Source organism: Hyperolius riggenbachi, chromosome 8 (assembly GCF_040937935.1).
Source record: "Hyperolius riggenbachi isolate aHypRig1 chromosome 8, aHypRig1.pri, whole genome shotgun sequence".
Classification (NCBI taxonomy): domain Eukaryota; kingdom Metazoa; phylum Chordata; class Amphibia; order Anura; family Hyperoliidae; genus Hyperolius; species Hyperolius riggenbachi.
In genome coordinates, this window is record NC_090653.1 from 114,290,494 (window position 1) to 114,310,837 (window position 20,344).

General features: G+C 44.1%; 1 long non-coding RNA gene across 1 annotated transcript; it reads left to right on the forward strand.

Moving 5' to 3' along the window:
• Positions 1–420: 420 nt before the first annotated feature.
• LOC137528294 (uncharacterized) lies at positions 421–2,216 on the forward strand. Its single transcript, XR_011023347.1, has 3 exons — positions 421–602; positions 1,759–1,893; positions 2,066–2,216. It is a non-coding gene; the product is annotated as an uncharacterized lncRNA (long non-coding RNA).
• Positions 2,217–20,344: the final 18,128 nt, after the last annotated feature.

Here is a 20,344-nt window from a genome sequence, read left to right on the forward strand (position 1 = left end):
TGCGGCGCACCACTTCTTCCCTGCCTTTTTGCACCCCCCCCCCCTGGAAAATTTTGTGCGGACGCCCATGGCTATGAACTGGCACAAAGTCTATAGACGCCGCGGCCAGTTCATGGAATCCATTCAATTATATATTTGATGCTTGCTGTCACAGGATCTTCTCTGTCAGTCCAATCACACATGAAATGAAATGATGTAGTTATTATGGCTAGCAATGTCAGCAGTTATAGGTGGCACTAGTCATCGTTGATCCCTAGTATCTGCCCGAAGTCATAGTTGGTTGCTTCCCACAATTTTTGAAAACTGTCATTATGAATAATATTATAATCGTTTACATTATGCTGTAAGTAAGAAGATTCTTAATTAATGAAGGTATAATACAGTGGTCATTAATACTGTAATATTTCTTTTCCAGGAATTTACAAGAGGCCAGTATGACCTCACCACCCCGAGGGAGAAAAGGGACGTGGTGAGAAGGGTGCAGGGGATCCTGAGGGCCGAGTACCGGCGGGACCTCACCACCAAGCAGGTCCAAATGTTATGGAGCGACCTTAAGAGGAGGGACCAGGACTTGCTCAGGCGGGTGGTTGCCCAAATAGGATGTAAGTCAGCAAACTATTAGTTTATGTATGTCTATTTTGGGTTTTATATGCTGTATGTATTTATCCTAAAAAATAATTCCATGGGCTGAATACTATAGAGTTGTGCAGTATGTACAGTTAAAGTATATATCCGTAAGGTATTCACAGTGCAGCACTTTTCCCACATTTTGTTTTGTTAGGGGCTTATTCCAAAATGGGTTAAAACATATTATTTTGTGCTCCTGTGTGGGCATAGTGATGATATTTGTGCAATATGTACTGAGTATACTGCATTCATGCAAATAAAGTTATTAAAAAAAATGGGCCCCTAGGCTTAACATTGGTTTTTGATAACCACTGATGATCAATTAACTTATTTTTTTTTTAAGAAAAATTTGATAGGTGCTGTCGTCCATCTGGACCCTATATCCTCTCCAGGCCCTAGGCAAGTGGCTAGGTTTGCCTTGTGGATGGTCCGGCTTTGTTGCACATCAATTTTTTTTAAAGATCTCTCCAGAGCTATTCAATCGTATTGAAGCCTAAGCTCTTGCTGGGCCACTCAAGAACATACACAGAGTTGTCTCGGAGCCACACCATTGATATCTTGACTGTATGCCCAGGGTCGTATTCCTACTACAAGATGAACCATTGCCCCAGTCTGCGTTCCAAGTGCTCTCTTTAAAGTGATCCTTAAGCCTGTAAAAAAAAAAGAAAAAGATTTTGACTCAACTGTGGCTTCCCTGAGCCCCCTGCAGTCGATCGGTGCCCTCGCCGCCTCGCTCAGATCCTCCTGGACCCCACGGCGACCACTTCCGGTTTCGCTGTCAGGAACCGACAGGCATTGGGAACGCGAGTGATTCTTCGTGTTCCCAGCAAAAATATCGCCCCCTATGCTACTATTACGTCCCGGAGGCCGCAATAGCCGCAAAGGATCACTTTAAAGCCTATCCTAGTTTTATTTTACTGTATTGAAGAGTCATATTCTTTCATGTATAATAAATACATTAAAGGAATAAGAATATGATTTTTTGTTCTGTGTTTAGAGTAAGGTCCTTATCAAAGTTCACTTGAAAATAGAAATAAAAGTAATTGTAGTTCAAACAATAAAGTTATTACTTTTTATCCATTTTATCATATATTTTGATTAAATTGTATTATTCATTACTCCTTACTACAGCTGCAAGTGGTACCCGCACTGCCCGGCCCCGGGGATCCTCTGCACCCAGGCCTTCTTCCTCAAGAGCCTCCTCACCTGGCCCCAGCCATCATAGCCAGAGGGCTTATCTGCTTAGAGCCAGGACACCGCTTTATGGTAAAATTCTCTTACTGTATGATTAACATTGCATACTATGGAAAAGCAAGTAAATGCTATGTTATATGTATTACATTACAGGTTCTTAATTTTAGGGATGATCAATGAGATTGAAATATGTACAAGTTGATGGATTGCTGGGTTTACCTATTTTGCACATTTTTTTCTACAGTTCCTCTATCAACATATACGAGGCTGAGGGGCCAGGTGAGGAGGCTGACGAAGACGAAGAGGAGGCATGAGCAGGAAATCCGCTTACTGAAGCAGCAGATGCTTGAAATGCGTCAGCATATGGCGAATGTGGAGGAGGAGGTCCGCCAGTTGAAGGGGACAGGGGGTAGGCGGTAGGGTGGACTGAGGGGTTTTTTTTTTGTTGTTTTTTTTTGTTGTTGTTGTTGAAGATTTTTACTGCTGGCAGGTGATGTAGCTGCTGCATGGTTTTTTGGCAGTTGGAAACAGCTGTAAACAGCTATTTTCCACAATGCAGCAAGGTTCACAGGCCTGGTGTTTCACAGCATCAGAACTTTGTGTCTCTTATACAAGCCTCATTTTTAGCTGTACAGAAGAAAACTGCCCGGGCATTTTGCCCCTGAATCCGGGCAAAGCATGATGGGATTTCTGAGGTTGTTGTTCTCGTTCTGCTGTTTTGGTTCAATTTTTTTTTTTTTTTAACATTTTGAATTTGACATTTGAAGCCTAGGGTGTGCAGCTGGGAGGGGTGATCAGGACACAGGACAGTTGGAACTGTGTCTCCTGCTCCCTGTCACCTCCTTTCAACCAAAAAGATGGCTGCCCCCATGACAAAGATGGCTGTCCCCATGAATCACAAACATTTGACTGTTCTTTTAAAACAGGGTGGGTAAGAGATTATATTACCTATCTATTCTAATTAACATAACTAATGTAACTTAATGACAGTATATTTGTTTAGGCTGAAGTTCCCCTTTAAAAAAAAAAAAAAAAAGAAAAGAAAAACTTTTCACAAAAAAATAAATTTTTTTCTTAAAAAAGGATAAGTTTCTTCTCTTTTGTTGTACGATCTCTGACACTGACACATTGTGTTGGACTAAATAATCGCAAAATAAATGCAATGACATTGTTAATACAATGCATTTCAAAAACATATATTTATGCAGAATACTTAGTTGTATGTGTCACATTGCTTGTGTGATGCAATCCCTTAATTTTGTAGATCTTCTTCTGTGTCCAACACAAAGCACCAGTGTGCAAAATAGACATTTAAAGTGTAAAGAGTATATGTAGCAATTATTCATTGCTTTTTAGTTCTCTTTTACAGCGCATGCAGGTTCAGGCTACTCTACTTTCTTCCTCCCCTCCTCTCTGTGGCACGCGTCATAGTGCACGGAACTATGATGCGATGCAGAGAGTCGGAAAATAATTCGAGGAGACAGAGACTGCGCATGCGCTGTAAGGACCCACAGACATCATTTTTCATGTTTCAGCTCTACTTTCTGTAGGAGCCATGTTTTCAATAGCATTGAGAGTGGGCATACCGGGATGGAGAGGGATTAAGAGAGGAAGTGTATACACTTCATATACACTTGGGTATACTTAAAGGGACTCCAAGATCAAATTAAACGCAAAATGTGAACTTACCCGGGCTTTGCTGTAGCCCAGTGCTGGTCTGTAGTTCCCACGACGTACCTCCGGGTCTTCTCCCAATGCCTCTTCAGAAATGGTTGGCCGGCGGATCCTGGCGACACTCGGGCCGATTGTCGGGCTCCTTCTTCCGCATACATCACGCGTAACGTCATTACGGCGTCCGGCGTCACAGTACGGCGCATGCGTGGTTTAATCGCGCATGCGCCGTACTGTCACGCCGGCCACCGTGATGACGCGAGGCGGCCGGCGTAATGACGTTACGCGTGATGTATGCGGAAGAAGGAGCCCGACACTCGGCCCGAGTGTCGCCAGGATCCGCCGGCCAACTACAGACCAACACTGGGCTACAGCAAAGCCCGGGTAAGTTCACATTTTGCGTTTAATTTGATCTTGAAGTCCCTTTAAAAACATACCCTGTGCCCCTGCTCAGTGTCCCTTTCAGGGGTTCTTTCTTTAGGGTGGGGGAGAAGAATTTGGGCCTGGTTTGCAGGCATTACAAAATACTTACCGAGCCTCCAGCGGCGTTTTGTAGCCTTCCTGAAGCTCCTAGCATGCTCCTATTGGCTTTCCGACGTACTCTGTTCACGGCAGCAGGCGTATCACTCGACTCTAGGCAGGTCAGGTAACACGCCGGCTTCCATGCAAGGAGGATTGCAGAAAGCCGCTAGGAGTTTCAGGAGGGCTGAAAGATTTTGCTGGAGGTTTCAGTGAATATTTTGGAGCAGGTTTGCGTTTTTTTCTGCTGGTGGTTCAAGTAAGCAACCGACAAGCACATGAATACGGCTTCAAGTGATCACAGCTGGTGGATATTGGGGACATATGTATATACAGTATATGTATAAATAAAATATATATATCTATATATATATATAGATATATATATATATATATATATATATGCATCTGATAATAAATCTCCATGCATGTATATCTGATACACATATAAATAGAGGTAGCCAGACCTCTCCATCCAGTTAAATATAGGTAGCCAGACCTAATCCCCCACCCTCCCAAGTAATTCATAGGTACCCAGACCTCTCCCATCTCCCCCCAGTAATTCATAGGTAGCCAGACCTCTCCCCTCTCCCCCCAGTAATTCATAGGTAGCCAGACCTCTCCCCTTTCCCCCCAGTAATTCATAGGTAGCCAGACCTCTCCCCTCTCCCCCCCCCCCCAGTGATTCATAGGTAGCCAGACCTCTACCCTCTCCCCCCAGTAATTCATAGGTACCCAGACCTCTCCCCTCTCCCCCCAGTAATTCATAGGTAGCCAGACCTCTCCCCTCTCCCCCCAGTAATCCATAGTTAACCAGACCTGAACCCCTTCCACCCTCCCCCCAGTAAATCATAGGTAACCAGACCTGAACCCCTTCCACCCTCCCCCCAGTAGTTCATAGGTAGCCAGACCTCTCCTCTTCCCCCCAGTAATCCATAGGTAACCAGACCTGAACCCCTTCCACCCTCCCCCCAGTAAATCATAGGTAACCAGACCTCTCCTCTTCCCCCCAGTAATCCATAGGTAACCAGACCTGAACCCCTTCCACCCTCCCCCCAGTAAATCATAGGTAACCAGACCTGAACCCCTTCCACCCTCCCCCCAGAAATTCATAGGTAACCAGACCTGAACCCCTTCCACCCTCCCCCCAATAATTCATAGGTAACCAGACCTGAACCCCTTCCACCCTCCCCCCAGTAGTTCATAGGTAGCCAGACCTCTCCTCTTCCCCCCAGTAATCCATAGGTAACCAGACCTGAACCCCTTCCACCCTCCCCCCAGTAAATCATAGGTAACCAGACCTGAACCCCTTCCACCCTCCCCCCAGTAGTTCATAGGTAGCCAGACCTCTCCTCTTCCCCCCAGTAATCCATAGGTAACCAGACCTGAACCCCTTCCACCCTCCCCCCAATAATTCATAGGTAACCAGACCTGAACCCCTTCCACCCTGTCCCCAGTAAATCATAGGTAACCAGACCTGAACCCCTTCCACCCTGTCCCCAGTAAATCATAGGTAACCAGACCTGAACCCCTTCCACCCTCCCCCCAGTAGTTCATAGGTAGCCAGACCTCTCCTCTTCCCCCCAGTAATCCATAGGTAACCAGACCTGAACCCCTTCCACCCTCCCCCCAGTAAATCATAGGTAACCAGACCTGAACCCCTTCCACCCTCCCCCCAGTAGTTCATAGGTAGCCAGACCTCTCCTCTTCCCCCCAGTAATCCATAGGTAACCAGACCTGAACCCCTTCCACCCTCCCCCCAGTAAATCATAGGTAACCAGACCTGAACCCCTTCCACCCTCCCCCCAGAAATTCATAGGTAACCAGACCTGAACCCCTTCCACCCTCCCCCCAATAATTCATAGGTAACCAGACCTGAACCCCTTCCACCCTCCCCCCAGTAGTTCATAGGTAGCCAGACCTCTCCTCTTCCCCCCAGTAATCCATAGGTAACCAGACCTGAACCCCTTCCACCCTCCCCCCAGTAAATCATAGGTAACCAGACCTGAACCCCTTCCACCCTCCCCCCAGTAGTTCATAGGTAGCCAGACCTCTCCTCTTCCCCCCAGTAATCCATAGGTAACCAGACCTGAACCCCTTCCACCCTCCCCCCAGAAATTCATAGGTAACCAGACCTGAACCCCTTCCACCCTCCCCCCAATAATTCATAGGTAACCAGACCTGAACCCCTTCCACCCTCCCCCCAATAATTCATAGGTAACCAGACCTGAACCCCTTCCACCCTCCCCCCAGGAAATCATAGGTAACCAGACCTGAACCCCTTCCACCCTCCCCCCAGAAATTCATAGGTAACCAGACCTGAACCCCTTCCACCCTCCCCACAGTAGTTCATAGGTAGCCAGACCTCTCCTCTTCCCCCCAGTAATCCATAGGTAACCAGACCTGAACCCCTTCCACCCTCCCCCCAGAAATTCAGTTTCAGTATATTTTATTTTTTTTGGGAGTGCTCCATGACAGTGGGAACACTACTATCTATAATCAAAAGAAGGTGGTACATTATAATAAAAAGTGTGGAGTACCCTAACGGTGGGGACACCCAAGAAATTGAACAGGAACAGGTGAGTTTTTTTTTTTTTTTTTTTTTGTGTGGAGTGCTCCCTGACAGTGGGAACACTGCTATCTATAATCAAAAGAAGGTGGTACATTATAATAAAAAGTGTGGAGTACCCTAACGGTGGGGACACCCAAGAAATTGAACAGGAACAGGTGAGTTTTTTGTTTTTGTTTTTGTTTTTTTTGTGTGGAGTGCTCCCTGACAGTGGGAACACTGCTATCTATAATCAAAAGAAGGTGGTACATTATAATAAAAAGTGTGGAGTACCCTAACGGTGGGGACACCCAAGAAATTGAACAGGAACAGGTGAGTTTTTTGTTTTTGTTTTTGTTTTTTTTGTGTGGAGTGCTCCCTGACAGTGGGAACACTGCTATCTATAATCAAAAGAAGGTGGTACATTATAATAAAAAGTGTGGAGTACCCTAACGGTGGGGACACCCAAGAAATTGAACAGGAACAGGTGAGTTTTTTTTTTTTTTTTTTGTGTGGAGTGCTCCCTGACAGTGGGAACACTGCTATCTATAATCAAAAGAAGGTAGTACATTATAATAAAAAGTGTGGAGTACCCTAACGGTGGGGACACCCAAGAAATTGAACAGGAACAGGTGAGTTTTTTTTTTTTGTTTTTTTTTTTTTGTGTGGAGTGCTCCCTGACAGTGGGAACACTGCTATCTATAATCAAAAGAAGGTGGTACATTATAATAAAAAGTGTGGAGTACCCTAACGGTGGGGACACCCAAGAAATTGAACAGGAACAGGTGAGTTTTTTTTTTTTGTTTTTTTTTTTTTTTGTGTGGAGTGCTCCCTGACAGTGGGAACACTGCTATCTATAATCAAAAGAAGGTGGTACATTATAATAAAAAGTGTGGAGTACCCTAACGGTGGGGACACCCAAGAAATTGAACAGGAACAGGTGAGTTTTTTTTTTTTTTTTTTGTGTGGAGTGCTCCCTGACAGTGGGAACACTGCTATCTATAATCAAAAGAAGGTGGTACATTATAATAAAAAGTGTGGAGTACCCTAACGGTGGGGACACCCAAGAAATTGAACAGGAACAGGTGAGTTTTTTTTTTTTTTTTTTTTTTGTGTGGAGTGCTCCCTGACAGTGGGAACACAGCTATCTATAATCAAGAGAAGGTGGTAAATTATTTAAAAAAGTGCGGTGCACCCTAACGGTGGGGACACCAAGAAACTGAAAAAGAAAAAGGTGAGTTTTTTTTTTTAAGTCAGCAGAAGCCTTTTTGGTGGCAGGTAGTAGGCAAAGTCCTAGCTTGTGGCCCTGAGAGGAGCAGCGGCTCAGTCATATAGTAAGTTGACCATCACCCTCAGTAAGCCAAAGCCATTTTGGTGGCAGGTAGTAGGCAAAGTCCTAGCTTGTGGCCCTGAGAGGAGCATCGGCTCAGTCATATAGTAAGTTGACCATCACCCTCAGTAAGCCCAAGCCATTTTGGTGGCAGGTAGTAGGCAAAGTCCTAGCTTGTGGCCCTGAGAGGAGCATCGGCTCAGTCATATAGTAAGTTGACCATCACCCTCAGTAAGCCCAAGCCATTTTGGTGGCAGGTAGGAGGCAAAGTCCTAGCTTGTGGCCCTGAGAGGAGCATCGGCTCAGTCATATAGTAAGTTGACCATCACCCTCAGTAAACCCAAGCCATTTTGGTGGCAGGTAGTAGGCAAAGTCCTAGCTTGTGGCCCTGAGAGGAGCAGCGGCTCAGTCATATAGTAAGTTGACCATCACCCTCAGTAAACCCAAGCCATTTTGGTGGCAGGTAGTAGGCAAAGTCCTAGCTTGTGGCCCTGAGAGGAGCATCGGCTCAGTCATATAGTAAGTTGACCATCACCCTCAGTAAACCCAAGCCATTTTGGTGGCAGGTAGTAGGCAAAGTCCTAGCTTGTGGCCCTGAGAGGAGCAGCGGCTCAGTCATATAGTAAGTTGACCATCACCCTCAGTAAGCCCAAGCCATTTTGGTGGCAGGTAGGAGGCAAAGTCACCCGAAAGGTGGAAGACCAATAAACAAAACAGCAGCAACATCAGGGACACCAGTAAACATAGCAGGACATAGCAGTGCTCCATGAAAGTAGGAACACTGAAATACTTTTGCAGCAGGAGCAGAAAAAAAATGAAATTGTGCAGTGCACTCTAACGGTGTGAGCAACGATATCAATAACATTTTTTTTTATTTTTTTATTTTTTTTTTAACCCTAGGGCTCCATAAGAGTGGGAAGACTGCTGTACCTTTGAATCAAATTGTGCAGTGCACCCTAATGTTGGGAACACAACTGAACATTAAATATTTAATGTTATCTTACAGACATATAGGTATATCAGAGGGAGTTTAAAGCGATCTCATTCAGTTTCTGTCTCTGAGGGCAGGGGCTGAGTATTCACCATCAATCCAGGACTGATTCATTTTTAAGAAGGTCAGTCTGTTCACTGAATCTGTAGACAAACAGGATCGCTTTTCAGTAACCACCCCACCTGCCGCACTGAATGCACGCTCAGAAATGACGCTGGAAGCCGGGCATGCCAGAAGTTGAAGCGCATACTGCGCCAGCTCGGGACAGGTTTCCAGTCTGGCGGACCAAAATTCCATAGGGTCCTCTGTACGCATACTGTCAGATGCACCAAGTGACCCCATGTAATCACTGACCATGCGGCTCAGCCGCTGGTGAAAACTTCCTTCTACTGTTCTTGTTGTTATTGTTGGACGCTCAGAGAAGTAAAAGTTTCTCATTGCTCCAAAAAGGTCTCCAGGAAGAATGGGTCTGCTTGGCTCAGCTACTTGCTGGGTGCGATGAGTGGGGATAGCTGTGATCTCAGACTGTGGAAAGGCCTCCTGCACATGATGTATTAGGGCCTGCTGCAGCTCCCGCATCCTCTCCTCCTGCCGGCTTGCTGGAATGAACTGACCCAGTTTCCCCTTGCATCGAGGGTCTAAAAGGGCGGCCAACCAGTAGTCATCCCTCTCCTTAATGTTTTGGATCCGGGGATCTCTGCGTAAGCATTTCAACATATGAACAGCCATGGGGAAGAGATGAGCCTGCGCCTCCAAATCATCCGGTCTGCTCAACACATCAAAATCCTCTGACTGCTGCTGCTGCTCGTCCTGCCTTCCAATGTCTACCCACCCATGAACCACAGATGCCGCACTGGCCTGCTCTCCCTCCTCACAATGGTCAGGCACCTCAAGTAAGTCCCGCGTGAAAGTAAGCTCCTCCTCCTCCTCCTCATGTGCCTGAGTTTGGGTGGCTTGGAGCAAGCTTTGTTGTTCAAGCTCATCAAGCGCATCCTCCCCAGCTGCCATCAGGCTACTCAGACTCTCGTCCAGCATGTACACGAGAGGGATCACTTCGCTGATACAGACTTGTGCCCCACTTACGAATGTTGTAGCCTGATCGAATGGGGACAAGACACGGCAGACTTGATACATCAGCCGCCACTCTTCCTGGGTGAATCGGGCAGGTGCGCCCTGGGTGCCATGTCCTCCTCGGAGGTACTCTGCAACCGCCTTTTTCTGCTCGCACAACCTATTCAGCATGCGAAGTGTGGAGTTCCACCGTGTTGCACTGTCTGCAATGAGCCTATGGGGGGGCAGGCCATGTTTCTCCTGCAATTTAGACAGCGAATCTTTGGCATTTGAAGAATAACGTAACTTCGATACAACTCTTCTTGCATGCTGCACCACATCACTCAAACCTGGGTAGGTGCGTAAAAAGCGCTGCACCACCAGGTTGAGTATGTGGGCAAAACATGGCACATGGGGGATGTTGCCCTGATTCAGGGCGGCAATCAGATTTGCTGCGTTGTCACATACAACATGACCAGCCTGGAGTCTTCTTGGGGTCAGCCACTTCTGCACCTGTCCGTTGATAATGGCCAGGACATTTGGTGCAGTAAGTCTCTGCTGCTCAACGCTGACTAAACCCAGAACCGCCTGACAGCGTCGATGTACCACTCTGCTGTGGCCAGCCCCACGGGCACGCTTACTGGGGGCCTCAGCTGTAGCGGTTGCGACATGACTAGAGGCAAGTGTGGAACTGTTCCCCTTGACACCACGGGGCGGCGCAACCAGCTCATTGGCCGCCCCAGGACTGGAACCCTCCTGTTGACATTGGAGGGTGACCCAATGTGCCGTAAAGGACATATAACGTCCCTGGCCATGACTGCTGGTCCAGCAATCCGTCGTGAGATGTACCCTGTTGCCTACAGAATAGTCAAGGGACAGAGTCACATTATCCACAGTGTGGCGATACAGATCAGGTATTGCTGTCCTAGCAAAATAATGGCGGCTGGGGATCCGCCATTCTGGTATGCCAAACCTCAGCAGCTCGCGAATGGCTGTACCCTCCTCTACAAGACTGTAGGGCAATAACTGCTGGACCATAGCCTGTGACAGCAGCCCATTCAACCTCCGGATCCTGCTGTGATGGGAAGGCAGTGGCTTTGTCGACCTTATCGACTCAGTAATTAAGGGCTGGGTGCTGTGAGCCACTGACGAGAAACGTGCAATTGAGGTAGCTGACATGTGGCCTCTACTGCCAGACTGTGTTGCGGAGTGAAGGCAGGGGGAAGGGGTGCCGATGTCAGAACCTGAATGGGAAGAAGGATGGGGCACTGTGCGGGGTATTTTACCCATTGCTTCCTGAACAAGCTGATTTTCTCTCTTATGCTTTTTTATGTGGGAGAGTGGACCACCTGTGCCCGCTCTTGACAAGTCCTTCCCTAAACGCACTTTATGACCACAAATGTTGCATATGACAATGTGGGGATCAGATTCATCAACGGTAAAGTACTTCCAAACTGGGGCTTTCTTAGATGATTTTTTAACTGTTTTTTCAGTCTCAGGCACAACAATTTGGGAGAGGGTGCTTTCAGATGCAGGCTCAGCCTGTGGCTGCTGCCTCGTTTGAAAAAGCCTACCAGAGGAGCCACTGCTTCCACTAGGTCTCACGGTATGCTGATGCAGCCTCTGCGGCTCTGAATCATCTGAGCTGGCATCATCATGATGTTCAGGCGGGTCATAGTCCCTATCCAGATCATCGTCACTACATCCCTTATAAGAACCCAGCTCATCATCATCAGGATAATTGGGAGAAAGAAGGTTGGAAGAGCCCTCATCCTGGATGTTATGTTCTCCCATTGAGGACTGAGACTGATCGCGGGCATGGTACAAGTTGTCATCATGATCATCACCCGCCAATCCCTCATCGATAACATTCTGAGGTTCATTAAAAAAATTCTGGGCATCAGACTCTAGGTTTATGTCGGACTGCGAAAGAGCTTTGTCCACAAGGTCTGCAATATGTGCAGTATATGGAAGTGAAGGCTCATTTTGGATGTTGGTGGCAGATCTTTGAGCAGGCATGGGTGTGCTGCTGGTACTGCTGCTACTCTCCAGGGCCTGAAGATTGGGGGACTGAGAACCGCTATCTCTCGTCACAAACTCCACAATATCAGCAGCCTGGCTCTCCCTAATGGGGCGTCGTGGGCCCTTCATCATCATAGAATCGCGCGTAAGGTTGTAGACTTTTTTTGGAGTTACATCTTCACTCCTCACTGTGCCTGTTGAGGATTGGCCACTACCTCGCACTGATTGTCCACTACCAACTGACTGTCCCCTGCCAGTTTTGGACTGACCCCTGCCGGGTACAGTGCATCCCCTGCTTGGTGCAGAGCGTCCCCTTCCTGCTGTGAAATAGGGATGTACTTTTTGGGTTGCTGGTTCTTGATCACTGCCTGTCAAGGTGTCAAACAAACATCTTTTTGCAGTGGGTTCAATTCCTCGGCCACGGGCACGGCCTGCTCCACCTCTGCCAGACATTGTAGGGAATATGTTCAGCAAGTGCCAAACGTTATTGTTTTATTGAAATGTAGGGGAAAGTGACAAATGATAAACGTATAAAATAAAATAAAAATAAATCAAATTAAAATTTCAATGTAATAAGGGAGGAGAGGACTGGAGAGCTAGTCCAAATTATATATCAATTGCTTTTGGACAACGCACTTGAAATAAATCCCCCCACAAAAAAAATGAAAATAAAATTCAATCAAATCAAATAATTAAAATGATAAAAAAAAAACAAAAAAAACAAATACAATTCACTCTCAGCACACGATCCCTGAATCTAACTGATTTCACTCTATTACATATCACAGGCCCTCTCTTGTCTCTACAATCTACACGCTTTCACTGTAAAATCACAAGCCCTATAATCAGTTTTCCCTGCCTCTAACACTAAACAACAGAATTCTAACCCTAAACAAAGCCCTAACTACAATAATCAACTTCCTAACACAGGCTTACAATCACACAGATCAAAGATCTAAGAAAATGCAATAGAATTGCACTTAATATGGATGTGTAAAACTGTATCACTCTCTGTCTCACTCCTTCTCCTCAGAAAGTGAAAGCAACCCACAAAGAACACAGATCATGGCTGACAGCTTATATACTGAAGGGCGGGAGAAGATACTATTGGTTGCTTAGGATGTAGCTCCCAAACAAACTTGATAACTGATTGGCTACTCTTAGAGAAGGGGAGTTGTGCCTACGAAATTACGCGTAAAATTACGCGTAATTCGCCGTAAAATTACGCATACCTACGCTATTACGGTAGGCGGCGTAATTACAATACCGCTTTACGGCTTACGCGTACATACTTACGCGTAAGACGTAAATTACGCGTAGCACTTACGCGTAAAATAACGGTAAATTACGGTGCGTAATTACGCGCATGCGTAATTTCGGCCCAGCACTGAATATCAATAATACAATAAGGCAATAATCCTAGTCTTGTGTGAAATCCCTGGTTTCCTCCCAGATCAAAACACACCGGAACTAGTCTAAGGTCTGAGCGCTAACACTGACGTATTAGCAACAGCAGACAGTTTGCAAGTGAGCGGGGAAAGCTTATGAAGCCGCGAGGAGAGCCCACAGCCACGCCCCTGCCAATCAGCCAATCAGCCAATCTGAGCGCTGTGGGTCTCTCCTGACCTCAGCCGACTGGCAGGTCAGCTGACGCGCCTACCCCCAGCATAAAGGTTCAGTCTCCGCGCGCGCCCGCGCGAGACAGCGACCCCATGAACAACTGACAGTCCCGTCCCTGGCGTGATAGATGCCAGTGGAGTGGGTGAGGCCTCAGAACTGAGAGCAAAGGCGGCTGCAGGGACATCCTGCGTACCCGCAGCCCCCATCACAGGGGATGTTACACATAGCCACGTATTCATCTACTTTACCTATTTCAATGCCTCTGGTGCTCATGCTGATAATGGTCATAATGGATCAAAAGGCACTGGTTGATTTCGGAACTGACCCAAGGAAGTGGGCATGTACCATCTACTTGCGAAACAAATTGGCCTCAATTCACTAAGCTTTATCAAACACTTTATCAAACATTTGATAATTTACATTTTATCAATAAAACATTCGATAAATCTATAATACCTAAGTGAATTTAAAATTAGATTTTACTCATGAGGCAAACTATCAAACGTTTGATAAAATGTTTGGTAAAGCTTAGTAAATTGAGGCCATTGTCTTGCCAGTGAAACTGGTTTGAATTCTTCTGGAGGTAAAATTCACCTGTTCACAAGTTTTTTTTTGTTCTTTAGTTTCAATATTTTATTAGGAAAGTAAAAAGAGATAATTCAACCCAAAAGCCTAACCCCTCAGAACATTTACAGGGCAGGCTGTAAAATATAATAACAAACAGTAGGTAAGAATGAGTACAATAATAACAGACTATTAAAGTGCAATCAGTGGTGACCAAGTAAGGCACATGATTTCAAGATAAAGCTGATATACACAGTAACTCTTAGGTAGAAAGGGAAAACATAAACTACTAATGCCATGTAGGATAATATAATAGAAATAATAGCAATCAGGATAACTGTAATAATCCAACGTAAGGAAAACAGGAAAGCAATTAAGCCCGTAGAATACCGACTGAAGGCTAAGGCCTCCTCTTAAATCAATCCATGGTTCCCAGATGGTGGTGAACTGGTCCATAGTGTCTCGAATAAGGGCATTAAGACATTCACAGACCATGATATGGTCTATACAAGTTATTTATTTGTTAGCAAGTTTTTTGTATACATTGGGTGCTTCCCTGCTTGTGGTTATATCAATGCCAGTTGTCAAAGTGTGCACCAACTCAACAGAAATGTCAGCTGCAATCAAATTCATTAAGCTAGATCCTTGAATAATGTAAATTCTGTCTTGATTGATTTTAATTGGGCTTAGAATCTGGTATTGCTGAAACCTGAATACATTGCCCAATTCTGTTGTCAAACTTCACTAGGCACTGTTTGAGCATTACCACTCTACTGTAATCTTTTTACAGCAAAAAGTGGTCTAATAGTTTAACAAATGGAGGGGCAGAGCTGCCGGCAGGTACCATCTGATAGCGGAAACTGCAATAAAGTTATTAAGACATTATAAAACATACTTTTAATGCTTACGTCTACTTTTGCACAGGTATAAAAATAAATTCCCTTTCCTTCCTATAGATCTGAACAAAAGAGAAATCTGTATTTGGCCTTTTTCCTTAAGGCTGGTTTCACAGTGGGACGTTACAGGCGCACGTTAGAGCAGCCTGTAACGCAGCCCACCGCACAGTAATGAAAAATCAATGGGGCTGTTCACAGTGCCCACGTTGCGTTACATTGTAACGCTGCGTCACAAGACAACGTACTGCATGCAGTACTTTAGACGCGGCTGAGCCGCGTTAGACTGCTTGCACATGCTCAGTAATCTTGTGGAGGAGCAGAGAGCGGCCAGGCACATGGCTAATTAATATGCACTGCACGTTGTGACGTGCAGTGTTTACTTCCTGGAGCGGCCGCTCTGTGCGGCGATTGGCCGGCAGGACCACGTGATGCCGCATGCGCACAAGAGTGCGCATCACGGCATCACTGACGCCAGAGTGAGCTGCACAACGCGGCTCACTCTGACGTCCAGATCCAGCACCACCAGGCGTTCCGTTAGGGGGACGTTATTCGACCTTAACGCCCCCTCTAACGCAACGTCCTGGTGTGAAATTAGCCTAAAGCATAAAGATGAAGCTTTCTGAGTGGCATATGAATGAGGATCAAACTGCAATACAGGCTACAGCAATGCACCAGATAGCACTTTTTTTAACATCCTTATGAAGGCAATAAATAACCTGGTGATCAGAGAGTTAATGCCTGCTTATATTTTCAGTACATAACCGACTCATTCAGACCTGAATAGTCCCTTCCATGGCATCTTTTGTAAATAGGAGCCCACACATAGTCTATTTATTCTGAGCACTCAGGCTATACTTGAGCCATATGAAACCATTCATTTACCCATTCATTCCCCTGGCTCTGGATAAATTGTTTGACAAAGAGTGATTGGTATTCCTGATAACATTATAAGAAATAAGAATGCAAAGATTTAATAAGATCGTTTATATTGCAGCTCTAAAAAGTTAAATAGTAAAAAAATATCAGACCATAAATGTACAAAGAGTTACACTTTACTGTCATTCATTGGCAATACAACTGAACAAAATACACATGGATCATACTGGCCCAGTAATATAATTGTTGCTTGACTTGATTGTAAAGCTAAATTTCAGGAGTTCAGCTAAATACATACAGTAATTAGGAGATAAAGCTCAGTATCCAAAAAAAAGTCTATCTCTGTAGAATTTTAAATAAAATAAACGTTGACATTGCTCACACTTTTGCTTACTGCAGGCTGTGAAAAGGAACTGTATTGCTTATTGTCCACATACAAGCCTATGGGAGGGAGAACCTGGTTGCTAGGGAAAGAGGAAACTCAATAGACACATGACTTTTTGTTTGTCTCAAAATCACAAACATTTTTTTTAATTAATAAGGTTCATGGGGTATGATAACTTTAAAACTTAAATACCTGGTGTCTTTGAAACAATAGATGGCAGCATCCATAAACTTTGAGGTATTTACTGTTTTGTTGTATTTTTATTCTAATCTGGAAATGTCCTCTACTTTTTACTATTTCTAAGCCCTAACTATTCATTGGATGTGTTATATGGCTTATTTAGTCCAATCATTAAAAGGTAACCATGGCAACATACTCACTGTAGAATCTAATTATTTAGGATAGCCACAAATTGTTACCTTAAATATCTAATTTTCAGCATCAGAAAGGCATATTTTATTTAAATATTGCTGTATGTTGGTATTTTTGGCCTAGGCTATGATGTCATGCAGCTTTCTCCCCTAGAGCACTACGGGGGATGTCATTTCGATGTTCCTGCTCCCTTACAAGAAAGAAAGTGATTCACCCTGCCAGCAGTAAAGATGTCAGCATCTTTGATAAATTGAAGGATGTAAATTTGGCTAAGGTAAGATTTTCTAAATCATAAAACATTAAAGTGGCCCTAAACTTCCTCTCTAAAAAACAAGCAACAACATAATAACCTTTAAAGAAAAGCATTTATTTGTTGCAGCTTACAGAACTGCTGCAATAAATCTGCAGTGTGTCTACTCCCTGCTTTTGTGGAAGAAGACAAAGGGTTACACATCCTGTGTTTACATATAAGCTGTAACTGCCTCGGACTGCTGAATTTTTTGTGCTGACACGGCTGAGAGATCAACTTACACTTGTTACTTAAAGATGAGGGGAATTAGACTGGCTGTTCTCACAAAAAACACACGGTGCATTTCTCTTTGTTTTCCTTGTGTCCTGTGCAAGAGTTCAGGTTCGTTTTAACTGCATAATTTATGAATGAATATTGTGAAAATACTGAGTTTATAATATCAAGTTATGTACAGCAAAGTTCCTCTTTAAACTCTGTTTACTTAACTTATCACAGGATTTTTTTTTGTATGCTTTGAGCTTCCAATAATATACCCTCATCTCTCCACAAGACAAGTACCATCATGCCAGCCTACTAAATTACTACAAGCAAAAAATGCAACCTGCACACAGAATTGTGACTTTCTTTTAATAACACAAAAGTGGTAACATCAAGAATGAACCCCTGAAAAACCAATAAAGAAAAATAAAAAACAATCATTTATGGGAATAAAAAAGACCAGTTACCAAAAATGATAATAATTATCTTTAATAATTCCTGTTCACAGTGGTTTGTTTCAAAAAGAGACAAAAAAAACAAACAAAAAAAAGGCTTGTTTTAAAAAATATGAATTAAGGTAATGTGAGAAATAAAAGAAAGTATCAGGATAATTTCATATCTTAATGTCTACAAAAAAAAATGTTATACAGGTCCATATTTATTACAGAAACCATTATGAAGGCAATAAATTCATACTCCGTAAAATGTTACTTAAAGAGCCCAATAATTTGAAAGTTGATGTAATTCTTTCATTACAGAAATACAGTGAATTATGATGGCTCTTTCACTAACAATGAAATAAGTGTCCTTTTTAGGTGCTGATGTGTTTAGCTTTATTTGCACACATAACTCAGGTATTTGGTATAATCTTGAAACGCCAAGAACTGCAAAGAAAGGTGCAGTTTAAAAGCATTATTTACAGAATGCATTTAAATTCCCCATCATGAAATAATGGCAATGGATAGGATTGCTGGCTTTGCCCCTATAGTGATCTATGGCCTGTTTATTCAATGAGACTGCACGAATGCATACTATTAATGTTCATCAATCATCACCAATCTTCCACTGTCTCTATCTTGGAAAATCAAACACTTACCCACAAACAAAAGTTGTCATCCCCCCCCCCCCCCAAGTCGGACCAAAGAGGCAAGCTATTGGGCTGTGCATTGCAGGCACTGGCACTACGCGTACATCCCTCTGTTTCTACCAAGAGTATTTACTCCCTCTGATCCCCGGGCTGGGTATGAGCCACACGTGAAGACCTGCTTCCTCTCTGACTATACAGCAGTGCCTCATGTGACCAGGCAGTGCGTAACAGGTCACATGACGCACCATGGCTTCATACTACTTAGGTAGGTATCTAATTTTCATTTATTTTTTTCCCTACAGGTGTGCTTTAAAGTGTACTGCAGCAAAATGTAATTTTACCAGGTTTAAAAAATGTTTTTTTTCCCTAAAATGTTAGATATTATTCTCAAAAAACAATGGGCTTGATTCACAAAAGGGTGCTAACATAGTTAGCACGCCTAAAAGCTTTGGACGTGCAAACTAGGGTGCTAAGTAGTCTAAAGCTGTTACTGATCGCGTGCAAATGTTAGCGCTGCATGGTTGCGTGGTGTGCATGAAACGTTGCACCGTCCGCTTGGATGGCGCGATGTTTCACATTCACCGATGCGACGTTTCGCACGCACCGCACAGTGCCAACCTTTGCACGCGCAAACGCTTTCACACATATTATCACGTGCAAAGGCACTTTTCACGTGCTAAGGGGCTTTTCACTGGGGTACTAACACTTAGCACCCTTTATGTGTTCGTGTCTGCTTTATAGAGGTAAGTCCACCGCTTCCTCCAAGCAAATTTTAAAGGTTTTATCCACTTTTACCCTGCTGGCGCCTCTGCTCCCCGTTTGCTGTACCGTGTCCACCCCTGGTGGAGGGGTGATGTACCCCTTTTCTGATCTACAGAGAGCGACTTCTTAATCCTGAGTGAGGACAGGTCTAATCTCCTTACCTGCCTATACAGTGGTAGCCTTTGTGGTAACACACGTTTGTGAGTATACTCTTCTCACTAATTATCTTTACTAATTTTATGCTGAACATACTACACTATATTGGGCTCTTGGTTTCTCTAACCTTATACTCAGCACCCTTTAGTGAATCAAGCCCAATCAGTTCTGTTTGCCTATTGCTCCCAGCAAGCGGCTAAAAAGCTGCTCAAAACCATATGCTCGCCGCCGTCCCTGCACAGCTAGCTAGTTTGCTTTTTTTTTTTGCCCAAATTTATCATTCTAGAATTTTATTTCTTGCTTGGGGAAATTTTGTATCAATGTCTAGGGATGGTCATAAATACCCATTTCTGATTCCGCAAAAATTCCCATTTCTGCCAATGCCAATTTCTATTTTTCCAAGTTGAGTATTTTATTAGCTATTGTGACTGGTCTAAAATTACCACAGTGATCCAAATTTTTCAAAAAAAAATTCTACATTCTCTGATTGGTCCAATGCTTCTGAGTTCTTTTACTGGGCTAAAATTACCAAGTTGCGGTAAATCTGATTTCTGATTTGAAATGCAGATTATCGATTGGATTTGCTGAAATTTCAAATCTGCAGAATCCAAATGAGCCCTATTAATTTCTTGTTTATGCAGTTAGGTTGCCATTCTCTTTTTTTAAACTAAAATTACCAAACCTAAAGACCTATAGGACTACGGAAGGGGAACATACCTTACAGTCACTGCACAGCATCTTTTGCTGCCAGTGGCATCATCTCCTACTGTCACTGCATATTATTTTGTGAAGTCATTGCATGTCTTCCCCTGATGCCACTACTCATCATCGCCTTCCATCAGTGATGATGGGATACCACCGATCACAAATTCAAATAAATCCAGCCACGGCGGATTAAAAATCTGCCAAAGTCGTGATTTTGATCCGGATTTGAAATGGCCTTATGAATTCGGGCCCAAATTTTACCCATGATTGCCTCTAAAATCCGGAATCATGGGCCGTGATTCGTGATTAAAAGCCCGCCAAAACCTGACGACTTTAGTGGTTAATAGCAAATCCCCCTTGGCCCCTTACATGGTAGAAACAAATTTGCCAGATATGTTAAGAAGAACAGTGGGAACAAAAGGGAACAAAAAGAAAAAAAATGTCAAAAAGACCTTATAGTT